General features: G+C 38.2%; 1 long non-coding RNA gene, 2 other non-coding genes and 1 pseudogene across 47 annotated transcripts in view; all 4 read left to right on the forward strand.

The window, feature by feature from the left end:
• The window catches only part of LOC106022685, a 216,861-nt gene extending 203,589 nt beyond the window's left edge, over positions 1-13,272 (forward strand). For all 45 annotated transcript variants that reach the window (XR_005871882.1, XR_005871887.1, XR_005871885.1 and 42 more), the window contains 2 exons: positions 748-837; positions 13,228-13,272. This is a non-coding gene — a long non-coding RNA (uncharacterized LOC106022685). The remainder of the gene's footprint in view (positions 1-747; positions 838-13,227) is intronic.
• On the forward strand, positions 11,645-11,723 carry LOC121135045 (annotated as a pseudogene).
• A 369-nt stretch (positions 13,273-13,641) lies between the features above and the next one.
• Positions 13,642-13,707, forward strand: LOC121134998. Its single transcript, XR_005872191.1, has one exon. It is a non-coding gene; the product is annotated as a small nucleolar RNA SNORD109A (small nucleolar RNA).
• Positions 13,708-15,838: 2,131 nt separating this feature from the next.
• LOC121135018 lies at positions 15,839-15,904 on the forward strand. Its single transcript, XR_005872211.1, has one exon. It is a non-coding gene; the product is annotated as a small nucleolar RNA SNORD109A (small nucleolar RNA).
• Positions 15,905-17,550: the final 1,646 nt, after the last annotated feature.

Here is a 17,550-nt window from a genome sequence, read left to right on the forward strand (position 1 = left end):
CTTGGACATCCTCAAAGCACTTCATTTATATCTATGCATTCGAGATACACCTCATGATTACACAGACCTAGGTAGTTGCACACAAACCATAAAGAATTAAGCAGAAATACTCCATTTCTCATTTGTCACACTGATGAAACAGAAACCCTGCACTCAAAATCATTGAGATTCATCCATCACTAATATACCATGAAAGGAATTCTTTAGGAGCATGACAGGTGATAAATGAATATGTGTAAATATCAATTTTTAATGGAAAGGAAGTTCATTAGAGAACCTTGATCTAGCCTAGGGCTTATGTACATGTTTCTCACACAAAACACATCATGGGGATTCAAGATTGCAGTGCGCTTTTCATGTCCTTATAGAAAATGCCTTCCTTTTATAGAGTAAATTCTTACCTTCTCATTTATATGTCAAATTGCCAAATTTTTTAATACCTGTGATAGGAATGGCATCTTGGACTCTGTCTCTGTGCAAGGCTTGAGTATGTTCCCAATCAATGAAACCAGTGATGATACACACAAAATGAACTCGTGCCTTACATGTACTATAACATTGACAGAAATATTAATATTCTCTTTATCATCTTACACCTAGTATGGAGCAATTCAGACTAAATATATCTTGGTATAAATGCCCTATAATATCTGTGATTTAAGACAGCAATATCTATCAATTTAAGATAGACACTGTAGTATGGACAAAACTCCATTCAAGATATTTCTTATTGCTATTTTGTTGTAGGTTAGAACTGCAAATACCTCTTGTCGTTCAGGTGGGAGTGATAAGCATTGAATCCTTTTCTGTTGAGCAGATAACTCCTTACTATGACAGGTGAGTTCAGAACCAGGGGGTCTGTGACTTCCGTGGTACATGGAATAGTTTTTCAATGATTTTCCTGTGTTGTCCCATATGTTTTTTTTACTTTCTTTATTATTATTATTATTTAAAATTTAAATAGCTTGTTTTACATGTCAATCCCAGTTCCCTCTTCCCACACCCTCCCACTATCCCCCCCATCCTCCCACCATATTTCCAATTCCTTCCGCATAGGGGAGATAAAGAGTCTGTCATTTCACTTAGGGTAGGGTCCAGGCACGTCCCTAAGAGTCCAGGCAGAGAGAACAACCCTCTTTGTGTTATGAACACATGATGTCTGTTAGTATTCGAGGGATAAACACTGATCCACTGCTCAGGACCACATAGGTACCCTAGACCTCCTCACTGACTCCCACATTCAGGGGGCCTGGATCTCCTGGCTGCCGGTCTGGTGTCCAAAAGCTCTCCCCTGTTCGTATCAGCTGGCTCTGCTGGTTTTGCCAGCCCATTCTTTGCCAAATTGCTCATTGCTCCTATCTCTCTGTCGCTGGGTTCCTTGGGTTCTGTTCAGTGTTTCACTGTGGGTGTTTGCCTCTGTTTCCATCAGTCACTGGATGAAGGCTCCAGGATGGTTATAGACATCAAGTTCATTATCAGGAATGGTCATTCGAGGTGGTCTCTACACTATTGCTTAGCTTGTCAATTGGTGTCATCCATTTAGAACACTAGAGGTCACAATGGTGCCTGATTTGTCTTCTAACCTATGATTCCCTCTTCCCCCTCCTACCCCCCAGTCAACCTTCCTGGGAATTAGAGAGGGGGAGAAGTGGAAGAGAGTGTAGGTCATAGGTGAACAGGAAGGCCCTTATGTTTTGATCGTACAATTTTAGTCATATTTATCCCATTTCAGTCCATTGGCATTCAAATTCACATTGCCTGGAATTTGCTTGTGAAGTTAAGGAAAAGATCATCTAATTTTACTGATTCCTGTGTGCTTCTTCATTGAAAAGACCCTTCTGTGTGAATGGCATAGTCAATTACCTCTTTTAACCACCTTAATCACATGCTTTGTATTCTAGGGTGAATATTCCATCTTAAACCATAAAGCATCCCATGATTTACTATATCATTCTTCTTTAAACTTGGTTTCACAGATTCCCATATCCTCCCAACATTTCCTGCTCCCTAATTCAAAGAAATATGAAGGGGTACATTTGACCTGAATACCCATGAGTACGGAAAACACAGTAAAATATTCAATTTTTTTGATTCATCTTTCTGTGATATCTGACAATGTTCTTTCAGAGTTTTAATTATTTGTTTTCTTTACATGTTAAAGTGGTGGTTATGAGTATATTTTTATTGAAAAGCACTCATAAGTTGTATTTGACAATTTAAGGCCTGAGGTAATATAGTACTGGACTTCTTCTCAAAAGTGGAGTATAACGATAAACTTGGAAGGATCAGGAGCAGACAATTTAGCCAGAATTATTTTTACATAAAAATTTTTCTATTTGTGCGTTCCTTCAACTGAACTTTTGGAAATCAGAGGATAATAAAAACATGGTAATTGAACATAGAATGACTGCATCCAGACAGAAGCACACAAACTACAAGACCTGTACTGAAAATGCTTCAGATATTACTCTTGACAACTTATCAGATTCACATCCTTGAAAGGTGATGTTAGTAGGATAAACAATGCCAGATTCTAAAAATTTCCAACAGTTGCTTGACAAACTGAAATGACCAAAATGGATTTTGAGACACAGGACAACCTCAGTGGTTAAGTCACAGCAATGAGTATGAAATATAAGGGAGATCAGGAGGAGGAGGAAGATGAATATAGCAACCTCTCCTAATGAATATATTATCATGAATTCCACAAACTTGTTTTCCTCTTAAAATTTATTAGAGGATGCCCTTTTCCATTCTTGATGTTTTTCTTTTATGCTTTATAATTTTATACATTTCTATTTAAATCAATTTTATTTTACATACCAATTCCATTTCTCTCTCCTCCTGTCCTCCCATTCTCCCAACCATAGGAACTATACTCTCAACTTCTTTTTATCATTCACAATAATTTTCATGTCTATATATGAATTAACATGATGTAATATTACATAAAATATGCACTAGTTTATTTGTCATTAGTTTCTCTTTTTATTATATTTTTAAATTAGAAACAAGCTTGCTTTCCATGTCATTCCCAGTTCTCTCTCCTTCACTTCTACTCCCACTACACCGCCTAGCTTCCCCAGTACCCCACCCACTCCCTACTACATTCCCCAGGGAAGTTTACACCCTCCGTGGGGGATCTCTAGATTTTTTCACTTTGTTCCACGGAGATCCTAGGCCCTCCCACAAGTGTCCAAATTAAGAAAGCATCCTTCATTGTGGAATGTGATCCCAAAGTCCATTTGTGTGCCAGGGATAACTATTGTCCTTCTACCCAAAATCCACATAGATTGCCTAAGGCTCCTTACTTCTATCCACATTCAGTGGGTCTCGATAATCCCCAATTTGGCCTCTTAGCCATCAGGATATTGTCCAAGATTTCCACCTTGATGAGGTAAGATCTTTCTCTGCGATTCACCAATCCAGTCTTCTTTCTTACCTTTTTTTAAACATTTTATCTATTTTTCGTGTAAAGCCGAATTTAAATTTAACCCCACAAAAGCTATGTGAATTTCCCTTTCTTCGGAATAACACTGGGAAATTAGACATTGATCTTTCTGCATCTCATGCATGCTTTATAATGTGGGACCTCATGCAATAATTACGTATGTGGGTCAATACCTCTACTTAGAACCTGAGCAAAAAGGGAGCAGTCATGACCATTCATTTCAAAGTCAACGTGACCAGCTATTCTAGCTTTCCCAATGTTTTGTGAACACTCATGAGTTCAGAGAGGGCTTGTCTGTAACGATGATGACAAGTCTCTGAGGACTGTGACTCATGATTATGCCAATATGAGCTCCAGATGGGAGGTGCTCTTCACAACAGTAATGTTTCCCTAAAGTGACTAAAACTCTTCCTTTTTGAAACATAAGAGATAACTATGCAGACTTTCTTTCTCTCTCAAAATTTATGGGAACAACAATTTTTGTGTAGGTAATGTGTTATATTATTTGATTAATCATTTTAGGTTATCCTAACTGTAATACTAAGATCAACAAAATGTCAAGCATGTTTATAAGCCACTGACTAATGATAGATTGAAATAAAGAATTAAAAGATGTGGCCGTGCGGTGGTGGTGCACGTAAGAATTTTTAATGAGCAGCTAGTTCAGCTTCAGGTGAGATAGGGTCTCCGGCGGGGACCACCCGCCCATCACCCATCCCTGTCGATCTTCGGGGGCCGCTCCCGGCATCCAGAAGACCAGCCCACACAGGAAAGACATCAAGACACCAGCCCCTCCAAGACCCCAACCCCAGCAAGCACAGCTTCAGGTGAGATTGGGTCTCCGGTGGGGACCGCCCGCCCATCACCCATCCCCCTCGATCTTCGGGGGCCGCTCCCAGCATCCAGAAGACCCGCCCACACAGGAAAGACACCGGCCCCTCCAAGACCCCAACCCCAGCGAGTCCAGCTTCAGGTGAGATTGGGTCTCTGGCAGGGACCACCTGCCCATCACCCATCCCCCTCGATTTTCGGGGGCCGCTCCCGGCATCCCGAAGACCCACCATCACAGGAAAGACATAAGCCCCTCCAAGACCCCAACCCCAGCGAGTCTAGCTTCAGGAAATAAATCAGACCCTCCAAGACCCCAACCCCCAGTGAGTCTTGCATCAGGAAAGACATCAGCCCCTCCAAGACCACACCCAAGCGAGTCCAGCTTCAGCATCCCCAGCTTCAGCTGCAGGAAGGAAGGAGGCCAGTGGAGATGGAAAGACCCCACCAGCACCCACTGGAAGAAGAGATGGGAAGAAGACAGAATAAGATATCATTCAGCAATAGAAACACCAACATGACCCCAACAGAATCCAGGGATCCAACACCAGCAAGACCTGAAAAGAACTACATAGATGAAAAAGAGGAGACAGACCTTAAAAATTATTTAATGAAGATGATGGAGACCCTCAAAGAAGAAACGAGGAAATCCCTTAAAGAAATAGAAGAAAAAAGAAACAAAAAGTCCATGAAATGGGGGGGAAATTTAAGAAATAAACAAATCTCTCAAAGAATCTAAAGATCACCAAGAAAAAACAACCAAAAATATTAAGGAAACAGCTCAAACAGTTGAAGGATTGAAAGCTGAAATAGAGACGATAAAGAAAACACAGAATGAAGGGATGCTGGAAATAGAAAAGCTCGGTAAGCAATCTGGAACTACAGATGCAAGTATCACCAATAGAATACAAGAGATAGAAGAGAGAATCTCAGGTGTTGAAGACTCATTAGAGGATATAGAGTCGTCAACCAAAGAAAACCTCAAAGCCAACAAATCCTTAACACAAAATATCCAGGAAATATGGGACACCATGAAGAAGCCAAACCTGAGAATAATAGGCATAGAAGAAGGTGAAGAAATTCAACTTAAAGGTACAGAAAACATATTCAACAAAATCATAGAAGAAAACTTCCCTAAACTAAAGAAAGATATGCCTATGAAAGTACAAGAATCTTACAGAACACCAAATAGGCTTGACCAGAAAAAGAAGTCACCTCGCAAGATAATAATCAAAACATCAAACCTACAGAGTAAAGAGAAAATATTAAGAGCAGCTAAAGAAAAAGGCCAAGTAACATACAAAGGCAGACCTATCCGAATTACACCTGACTTCTCAATGGAAACGATGAAAGCCAGAAGATCCTGGTCAGATGTCCTACAAACGCTAAGGGAACAAGGATGCGAGCCCAGACTACTATATCCAGCAAAGCTCTCAATTACCATAGATGGAGAAAACAAAATATTCCATGACAAAGCCAGATTTAAACAATACGTATCCATGAATCCAGCTCTACAGAAAATGCTAGAAGGAAAAACTAAAGCCAAGGAAGATAACTACATTCTTAAAAGGCACAGGCAATATATAATCATACTTTACAAAACACCAAAAGAAAAAGGGAGTAGAAACTACACAAAATAACTTCACTAACAATAAATCAAGCACAAACAAGGAACACCAATCAATGGTCATTAATATCCCTCAATGTCAACGGCCTCAACTTGCCTATAAAAAGACAAAGACTAGCAGAATGGATACGAAGACAGAACCCTTCCTTCTGCTGCATACAAGAAACACATCTCAACATCAAAGACAGACGTGATCTCAGAGTAAAGGGTTGGGAAAATCTTCCAATCAAATGGCCCCAAGAAAAAAGCGGCATAGCAATCCTAATATCTAAGAGATTAGACTTCAAATAAAAATCAATCAAAAGAGATGAAGAAGGGCACTTCATATTCATCAAAGGAAAAATACATCAAGACGAAGTCTCAATTTTAAACATTTATGCCCCAAATACAAAGGCACATACATTCATGAAAGAAACATTACTAAAGCTCAAAATACACATAAAATCTCACACACTAATAGTAGGAGACTTCAACACTCCGCTCTAACCGCTAGACAGGACCTCCAGACAGAAACTTAACAAAGAAACAAAAGAATTAATAGAAGTTATGCCCCAACTGGGTTTAACAGACATCTATAGAACATTCCACCCAAATACAAAGGGATATACCTTCTTCTCGGCACCACATGGAACCTTCTCTAAAATTTACCACATAATAGGAAACATAGCAAATCTCCACAGATACAAAAAAATTGGAATAACCCCCTGCATCTTATCAGACCACCATGCATTAACTTTAGAATTCAACAATAACACAAATCGCAGAAACCCTACAAACTCATGGAGATTGAACAATGCACAATTGCACCATCCCTGGGTAAAGGAACAAATAAAAAAAGAAATTAAAGACTTCCTCGATTTCAATGAGAATGAAGACACAACATACACAAACTTATGGGACACTTTGAAAGTAGTGCTGAGAGGAAAGTTTATAGCACTAAGTGCCCACATGAAAATACTGGAGAACAGTCATACTAGAGAATTAATAGCACAGCTGAATGTTCTATAACATAAAGAAGCAAACTCCCCCAGGAGGAGCAGACGCCAGGAAATAATCAAATTGAGGGCTGAAATCAACCAAGTAGAAACCAGGAAAACACTGAGAAGAATCAATGAAACAAAGAGTTGGTTCTTTGAGAAAATCAACAAAATAGACACACCTCTGTCCAAACTAACCAAAAGAAAGAGAGAGAGCATGATAATTAACAAAATCAGGGATGAAAAAGGGGACATAACAACGGACTCTGAGGAAATCAAGAGAATCATCAGGGCATACTTTGAAAATCTGTACTCCACAAAATTTGAAAATTTAAAGGAAATGGACAATTTCCTGGATAGATATCACTTGCCAAAACTAAATGAAGAACAGATAAACAATCTAAACAGACCTATAACCCCTAATGAAATAGAAGCAGTCATCAAAAGTCTCCCAAACATAAAAAGCCCAGGCCCAGATGGCTTCAGTGCAGAAATCTACCAGAAATTCAAAGAAGAGCTAATTCCAATACTCCTTAAAGGATTCCACACAATAGAAGCAGGAGGCTTACTACCAAACTCTATCTACGAGGCTACAATTACCTTGATACCCAAGCCACAGAAAGACACAACTAAGAAAGAGAACTATAGACCAATTTCCCTCATGAACATTGATGGAAAAATACTCAATACAATACTCGCAAACCGGATACAAGAACACATCAGAAAAATCATCCACCATGATCAAGTAGGCTCCATCCCAGGAATGCAGTGATGGTTCAACATTAGAAAATCTATCAATGTAATCCACCATATTAACAATCTGCAAAAGAAAACCCAAATGATCATCTCACTAGATGCTGAAAAAGCCTTTGACAAAATCCAGCACCCCTTCATGATAAAGGTCCTAGAGAGATCACGGATAACAGGAACGTACCTGAATATAATAAAAGCAATATACAGTAAACCAACAGCTAACATCAACCTAAATGGAGAGAAACTCAAAGCAATTTCTCTAAAATCAGGAACAAGACAATGCTGTCCACTCTCTCCATATCTCTTCAGTATTGTACTTGAATTCTAGCTACAGCAATAATACAACAAAAGGAAATAAAGGGGATACAAATAGGAAAAGTAGAAGTCAAACTTTCACTATTTGCAGATGATATGATAGTTTACATAAGTGACCCAAAAAACTCCGCAAGGTTAGTCCTAGAGCAGATAAACACCTTCAGCAATGTGGCAGGATACAAGGTAAACTCAAAAAAATCAGTGGCCCTATTATATACAGATGATGAAGTGACTGAGAAAGAAATCAGAGAAACATCACCCTTTACAATAGCCAAAAACAGCATCAAATATCTGGGGATAATGTTAACCAAGGAAGTGAAAGACCTGTATATCAAGAACTTTGTGTCTTTGAAGAAAGAAATCAAAGAAGATACCAGAAAATGGAAAGATCTCCCATGCTCTTGGATTGGTAGGATCAACATAATAAAAATGGCAATCTTGCTAAAAGTAGTCTATAGATTCATTGCAATCCCTATCAAAATTCCATCACAATTCTTCAAGGACCTGGAAAGAACATTAATCAACTTTATATGGAAAAACTAAAGGCCCAGGATAGCCAAAACATCCCTATACAATAAAGGAACTTCAGGAGGCATCACCTTACCTGACTTCAAGCTCTATTATAGAGGTATAGTCCCGAAAACAGCTTGGTATTGGCACAAAAATAGGCAGGTAGACCAATGGAACCGAATTGAAAGCTCTAATTTTAACCCACACACCTATGAACACTTGATTTTTGACAAAGAAGCTAAAACTGTACAATGGAAAAAAGAAACCATCTTCAACAAATGGTGCTGGCATAACTGGCTACTGGTATGCAGATAGATCCATGTTTATCACCTTGTACAAAACTTAAGTCCAAATGGATCAAAGATCTCAACATGAATCCAGCCACACTGAAACTTTTAGAAGAGAAAGTGGGAGATATTATTCAACGAGTTGGTACAGGAGACCATTTCCTAAACATAACACCAGTGGCACAGGCACTGAGATCGACAATTAACAAATGGGACCTTCTGAAACGAAAAAGCTTCTGTAAGGCAAAGGACACAGTCAAAAAGACAAAAAGGCAGGCCACAGAATGGGAAAAGATATTCACTCACCCTACATCTGACAGAGTGCTAATCTCCAAAATTTACAAAGAACTCAAGAAACAAGTCTCCCAAACACCAAAGGATCCATTGGAAAGGTGGGGTACAGAACTAAATAGAGAATTCTCAGTAGAGGAGGCTAAAATGGCCAAGAGACACTTGAGAAAGTGTTCAACATTCTTAGCCATCAGGGAAATGCAAATCAAAACAACTCTGAGATACCATCTTACTCCTGTCAGAATGGCTAGAATCAAAAACACCGAAGGCAATTTATGCTGGAGAGGATGTGGAGAGAGAGGAACACTCCTCCACTGCTAGTGGGAGTGCCGACTCATACAGCCTCTTTGGAAATCAGTATGGAGATTCCTCAGGAAAATGGGAATTAATCTACTGCTAGACCCAGCAATTCCACTCTTAGGCATTTATCCAAATGAGGCAGGTTCATACAACAAGGGCATCTGCTCCACTATGTTCATAGCAGCATTGTTTGTAATAGCCAGAACCTGGAAGCTACCTAGATGCGCCTCAACTGAAGAGTGGATAGAGAAAATGTGGTACATTTACACACTGGAGTATTACTCAGCAGAAAAAAATAATGGAATCTTGAAATTCGCAGGGAAATGGATAGCACTGGAAGAAACCATCCTGAGTGAGGTAACCCATTCGCAAAAAGACAAACATGGCATGTACTCACTTATATATGGATTTTAGACATGGATCAGTATAGTGCCAGTCTGCACTTCCACTGATAGAGAGTCTGGGAAACAGGAAAGTACCTAAAATACAGGCATATATGCATAGTACCCAAGAGAAGAGGATGGAGACAAGATCCTCTGAATGGATGGGGAACACGGTGAGGGGGGGGAGTGGGACCTGGGAAGAAGAGAGGGGGTGAAGAGGAAGGGAGTTGGTCAAGTGGGAACAGGAAGTTGAGGGGGTGGGGGTAAAATAGGGGGAAGAGGGAATCATAGGTTCGAAGACAGATCAGGCACCAGAGTGACCTTGAGTGATCTAAAGGGATAACACCAATTGACAAGCTAAGCAATAGTGGAGGGACCACCTCGAATGCCCATCTCTGATAATGAACTTGATGTCTATAACCATCCAGGAGCCTTCATCCTGTGACTGATGGAAGCAGAGGCAAACACCTACAGTTAAACACTGAACTGAACCCAAGGAACCCAGTGACAGAGAGAGAGGTGTGATGAGCAAATTGGCAAAGAATGGGCTGGCAAAACCAGCAGAGACAGCTGAACTGAACAGGGGAGAGCTCTTGGACCCCAGAACGACAGTGGGGAGGCCAGCATGGGACTGATCTGGACCCCCCAAATGTGAATGTCAGTGAGAAGGCCTGGGCAACCTATGCGGCCCTGAGCTGTGGATCAGTGTCTATCCCTGGTATACAAACTGTCTTCGTGTGCCTATAGCACAAAGAGAGATTCTCTCTCAGCCTGGACTCTTAGGGGAGTGCCTGGACCCTACCAAGAGTAAAATGACAGACTCTAGATATCCCCTATGGGGAAGGATTTGGCAATAGGTTGGGAGGGAGGGGGGAAGGGGAGTGCAGAAGGAGGGGAGGGAGAGGGCACTGGGATTGACATGTAAAACAAGCTATTTAAAATAAAAAAAATGATAAAAAATTTTAAAAAAAGAATTTTTATTGAAACAGAACATCATTAGAGAATTTTGCATTAATCTAGCGCTAATGTACACAGTTCTCACAGAGAAACCATCATGGCTATTCTATGTTGCAGTGAAGTTTTCATGTTCTTATAGAAAATGCCATTCTTCCAAGAATAAATTCTTACCTTTCATTTCCCTGTCAAATTGCTGAATATTTTCCATAATATCTGAATTAGAAATGGTGTGTAGAATGCAGGTTCTGTGCAAGGCTTCAGCACAACCCTATGCAATAAACTCTGTGATGATACACACGAAAGGAACTAGTGACTTAGTTGCACTATAATATTGTCAGAAATATCTCAAAGGTCTTCCGGCCTCCTTTCTCTGAGCACATTCTAATTATCATCTTACACCACATTGGAGGAAGTCAAAACAAATATATGTTTAGTATATATGCACTATAATCTCTGTGTTTGAGGACAACTTGCTCTATCCAATTAAGCAAGACTCTGCAGTCTGGACAAAATTCCAATCAATGTATTTTTTTAATCCTAGTTTGTTGCAGGTTGGAATTTCAATGGCCACTTACCTTTCAGGCTAGGGAGGTAAGCATTGATTAGTATGTTTTACAGGATGTCTTCTTCCTTTATTGATGTGTTTTTAGATTTTTTTTAGGATTTTTACCTATTTTTTGATAAAACCGACTGCAATATTTCAAATTTAGCCACATAAAAACCATGTAATTTTTCTCTTTATTAGGAATAATGCTGTCCAATTAGTCATGGATCATTTTTTCTACTCATGTCTGCTTGAACTTGATGAAGCCTATGTGTTAATTTTTATGTGGATCAGTATCACTATTCAGAACATGAGCAATAGGACAAGTATGCAGTGGTGACCATTCATTTCAAATTAAAAACAAGCTATTCCACTTTTTCCATTGCATGGAAACACACAGGAGATAAAAGAGGGCTTATCTGGATCCATGATGACAACAAGTCTCTGAGGACACTGATCGACTCTAAATTATGCCATTCTAATCTCATGATGAGAGGTCCTCTTGACAAAAGTGATGTTTCCAAAAAGTGGCTAGCACTATTTCATTTTGAAACATAAGAGATAACTGTGCAGACTTGTTTGTCTCCCAAATATGGGAAAAATATATTTGTGTGGCAAACATTTCTTATAATTTGATACATCACTTTATGATAGACTAACTATAATACTAACAGAGACAAACTGTTCAGCAAGTTTTTAAGTCATTGATTAATGCCAAATTAAAATAAATAATTAAAATCTGTAGAAACACTGAAATCATAACTGTGCATTTCAATGGCCCAGCCCTGTGAAAAGAGAATTGTAGGATTCCTTGCAATTAGGTCCAAGCATTTCAGAGACCACATTTTGCTCTTCTTTCCCCCAATCATGAGCAATGGGACATATTTTCCATGTTGCTAGAATATTAGATATTCTGTAGTTTAAATTGCACATATTTTGATGGCAGTGGCCATCTCACCATCCAGACAACCAAATAACCCAATACCACTTTGTGACAGAATGACCACTAAAATTTCACTATCATGATAACAGATGGAGAATATTGTTATTTTCTGAATATGAGCTACACAGCACAAGAGAATTTTTGGTCAGAAAAGTTGGGAAGAATGATCTTTAATGTTTTATACCATGTGAATTTAATGAAAAGCATATTGCATATTCATACCTTTTCAGTAATAAACAAATACAATGCAGAATTGCACAAAGAACTTCACTCAGATCCATGCATCTGGAGAACACTCCCTTGATTACATACACCTAGTTTATTTCACACAGACCTTAGAGAATGAAGTAGACTCACTCTGTTTCTAAGTTGTCTCAGTGATATAACACAATCCCTATACTAAGAAACATTGAAATTCATCCAAATAAATGTGAAAGAATAATTTTTTTGTATTTCACTGAGACACAATGAAAGGAAGTCTTTAGGAGCAATAACATGTGTAGAATGAATACATACACATAACAATTTTTAATGAAAAGGTATGTCAATAGAGAACATTGCCATATTCTAGTGCTAATGTACACATTTTACACACAGAAACCATCATGGGAATTCAAGTTTGCAGTGTACTTTTCATGCACTTACAGAAAACGCCTTCCTGCCATAGAATAAATTATTACCTTTCTTATTTACATGTCAAATTGCTGAATATTTTGTTAAAAATATGCATTAGGAATGGCATCAGGAAGTCGGTTAGTGTGCAAGGCTACAGCACCGCCCTAAACAATAAACCAAGTGATGATACACACAAAAGGAACCAGTGCCTTACTTGAACTATAATATTGACAGAAATATAACAATGAGCTTCTGGCCTCCTTTCTGTTAAAACATTCTAATTATCATCTTACCCCAAGTACAGAGGAAGTCAGACCAAATGTATGTTTGGTATAAATGCTCTATAATCTCTGTGTTTGTGGTCAACTTCCTCTATCCATCAAGCTAGACACTATAATCAGAACAAAATTCTAATCAATGTATTTTGTATTTCTATTTTGTTGCAGGTTGGAAATGCAATGGCCTCTTACCTATCAAGCTGGATATGTAAGCATTGATTAGTATTTATGAGAGGATATCTTTTTCCATTTGTGATGTTTTTTAAAAATTTTTAAGGATTTTATCTATTTTTGTTATTACCTACTTCAATGTTTCAAATTTAGACACACAAAATCCATTTGAATTTTCACTTTCTTAGGAATAATGCTGGCAAATTAGACATGAATCATATTTTTGCTTATGTATGTATTAAGATGATGAAGCCTATCTGTTAATTCTGTATGTGTTTCAGTAAATCTATTCAGAAACTGAGCAATAGTCAGCTCCACTGTCATGACCATTCATTTCAAAATCAAAGCCAATAGCTTTCCCTGCTTACCCATTGCATTGAAAAGACAAATGAGTTAAATGAGTGCTTATCTGGATCAATGATGATAACAAGTCTCTGAGGATGCTGATCAACTCATCGCTATGTCAATCTGAGTTCCAGATGTGAGGCCCTTTTGACAAAAGTGATGCTTCCACAAAGTGGCTATCATGGTTACATATGGAGAATATTGTTTTTTTAATATGAGCTACACAGCACAAGAGAATTGTTTGTCAGAAAAGTTGGGAATAGTGATGATCAAATTTTATAATGTGTGAATTTTAATTAAGAGAATATTGCAGACTCACAAAATTACTGTTTGAAACAATTACAATTCCAATTTGCAAAAAGAACTTCACTCAGATCCATGTATCTGGAGAACTTTCCCTTGAGTACACATTCCGAGGTGGTTGCATACAGATCTTAGGGACAGAAGCAGACACACTCTGTTTCTCAATTGCCACACTGATGTAACAAAAACCCTATACGGAGTTTCATTGAGATTCTTCCAAATAAAATGAAAGAATAATTTTTTTGGCTTTTATTTTTATTTTAATTTTAAATAGCTTGTTTTACATGTCAATACCTGCTCCCTCTCCCTCCCCTCCTCCCGCACCCCTCACCATACCCCCCAGCCTCCCACCCTATCGCCAATTCCTTCCACATAGGGGATATCTAGAGTCTGTCATTTCACACAGGGTAGGGTCCAGGTACTCCCTTAAGAGTCCAGGCTGAGAGAGCATCCCGCTTTGTGTTATGGACACACGATGTCTGTTTGTATTACAGGGATAAACACTGATCCACTGCTCAGGACCCCATAGGTTGCCCAGGCCTCCTCACTGACTCTCACATTCAGGGGGTCTGGATCAGTCCCATGCTGGCCTCCCAGCTCTCAGTCTGGGTACAAGAGCTCTTCCCTGTTCGGATCAGCAGTCTCTGCTGGTTTTGCCAGCCCATTCTTTGCCAATTTGCTCATTGCTCCTCTCTCTCTTTCACTGGGTTCCTTAGGTTCAGTTCAGTGTTTAACTGTGGGTGTTTGCCTCTGCTTCCATCAGTCACTGGATGAAGGCTCCAGGATGGTTATAGACATCAAGTTCATTATCAGGAATGGGCATTCGAGGTGGTCTCTCCTATGTTTCACTGAGACACCATGACATGTGTAAAATGATTATGTACACATAACATTTTTAATGAAACGGAACCTCAATAGAGAACCTAGCCATTGTCTAGTGCTAATGTACATATTTCACACACAGATACCATCATGGGAATTCAATGTTGCAGTGCACTTCTTAAGTTCTTATAGAAAATGCCTTCCCTTGATAGAATACATTCTTTTTTTGGTTTTTATGAGACAAGGTTTCTCTGTGTTGTTTTGGAGGCTGTCGGTCCAGCCCAGCCTCGAACTCACAGAGATCTTCCTGCCTTGGCCTCCCCAGTGCTGGGATTAAAGGCATGCGCCACCACTGCCTGGTAATAGAATAAATTCTTGCCCTCTCATTTACAAGTCAAATTACAGAATAATTTTTAAAATTTCTGTATTAGGAATGGCATCTAGAATGCGGTTGCTCTGCAAGGCTTTCACAACATCCAATTCGACAATACCAGTGATGATACATGCCAAAGGAACTAGTGCCTTACTTTCAGTATAATACTGACAAAAATATCACAAAAAGTTTCAGGCCTCCTTTCTCTTAGCACATTCTCATTATTATCTTATCCCTTTTATGGAGGAAGCCAGACCAAATGTATGTTTGGTATAAATGCCCTATAATATTTGTGATTTTTGTCCAACTTGATGTATCCAATTAATCTAGACACTGTAGTCCATACAAAATTCAAATCAAAGTATTATTTTTTTCTACTTTGTTGCAGGTTAGAATTACAATGGTGTCTTACCTTACAGACTGGAGAGGTAAGCATTGATTAATATTTATTAGAGGATTATTTTCCCTTATTGATGTTTTTTTAATACCGACTTCAACATTTCAAATTTAGCCACATAAAACCCATGCCAATTTTCTGTTTCTTAGGAATAATGCTGGCAAATAAGGCATGGGACATTTTTTCTGCTGATGTTTGCTTTAAGATGATGAAGCCTATGTGTTAATTTTTATGTGTTCAGAATCTCTATTAAGAACCTGAGCAATAAGCCAGCTACACATTTTTGACCATTCATTTCATAGTCAAATGCAATAGCTATTCCAACTTTGCCATTCCATTGTAAGCACACATTAAAAGAGGGCTTACCTGGAATGATGATGACAACAAATTTCTGAGGATGTTGATCGACTTGTAACTATGCCAATCTGTGCTCCAGATGGGAAGTTCCACTTGATAACTGTGATGCTTATCCAAAGTAACTGGCTCATTTGCATTTTAAAGCACAGGAGATAACTGAGCAAATAAATATTAAAGAATATTTTTTTGTTTCATTGAGACACTAGTTAAGGAAATTTTAATCGCAATGACATTTGTAGAATGAATACGTGAACATAGCAATTTTTAATGAAAGGAACCTCAATAGAGAACTTTGCCTAAGTTTGGTGCTAATCTACACATTTCTCACACAGAAACCATCATTGGAATTTAAGGTTGTATTGCACTTTTGATATTCTTATAGAAAATAATTTCCTTACATTGAATAAATACTTAACTTCTCATTTACATGTCAAATTGCAGAATATTATGTAAAATATACGCATTAGGAAAGGTATTTTGAATGTAGTTGCTGTGCAAGGCTTCAGCACCACCCTATGCAATAAACCCATTTATGGTACATACCAAAGGAAATGGTGCCTAAATTTTAATATTTACAGAAATATAACAAACAGCCTCAGGATTCCGTTCTCTTACCACATTCTCATTATCAACTTACCCCAAATATATGTGTGGTATAAATGCCCTATAATCTCTGTGTTTGAGAACACCTTCCTCTATAAAATTAAGCTAGAAACTGTAGTCAGGACAAACTTCCAAACAATGTATTTTTTATTTCTGTTTTGCTGTAATTTGGAATTGCAAATGACTCTTAAGTTTCGAGCTGGAGAGGTAAGCACTGACTAATATTTATTAGAGGAATTTTTCCATTCTTGATGTATATTTTTATTATTTTAGGATTTCATTTTCTTTTTTTGTTAATACCGACTTCAACATTTCAAATTTAGTCCCATAAAATTCATGTCAATATACTCTTTCCTAGGAATAATGCTTGGAAATTAGATGTGAATATTTTTTTCTGCTGCTGTCACAAAAGTTGGGAAGAATGATCTTTAATTTTTTATTGTGTTAATTTAATGAAGAGATTTTTGCATGCTCATACTTTTTCCAATCCAATCAGATAAAATGCAGAATTGCACAGAGAACTTCTCTCAGATACATGCATCCAGAGAACACTCCCATGATTACGCAGACCTCAGTAGTTGCACACTTGACTTAGAGATCGAAAGAGACACAATCTGTTTCTTAGTTGTCACACTGATTAAGCACAAACCCTATACTCAGATTCATTTAAATTCTTCCAAATAAGGAGGAAATAATAATGTGTTTATGTTTCACTGAGTGACCATGAAAGGAAATCTTTAGTGGCAATTACATTTGTAGAATGAATATGTGCACATAAAAATATTTTTTAAAAAAAGGAATCGTAAAAGAGAACCTTGCCATAATCTAGTGCTATGTTACACAGTTCTCACACATCCATCATTGGAATAAATCATGTTTGCAGTACAGTTTTCATGTTCTTATTGAAAATGCCTTCTTTCATAGAATAAATTGTTACCTCCACATATGCATGTCAAATAACAAAATATTTTAAAATATTTGTATTATGCTTGGCATCTTGAACCCCATTGCTCTGTGAGGCTTCAGTGTCACACCAAGCAATAAACCCAGGGAAGATACATACCAAAGGAACTGCAGCCTTACCTACAGTATGGTATTGACAGAAATATCACAAAAAGCT

The sequence above is a fragment of the Mesocricetus auratus genome, unplaced genomic scaffold (genome assembly GCF_017639785.1).
Source record: "Mesocricetus auratus isolate SY011 unplaced genomic scaffold, BCM_Maur_2.0 Super-Scaffold_100030, whole genome shotgun sequence".
Taxonomy (NCBI): Eukaryota; Metazoa; Chordata; class Mammalia; order Rodentia; family Cricetidae; genus Mesocricetus; species Mesocricetus auratus.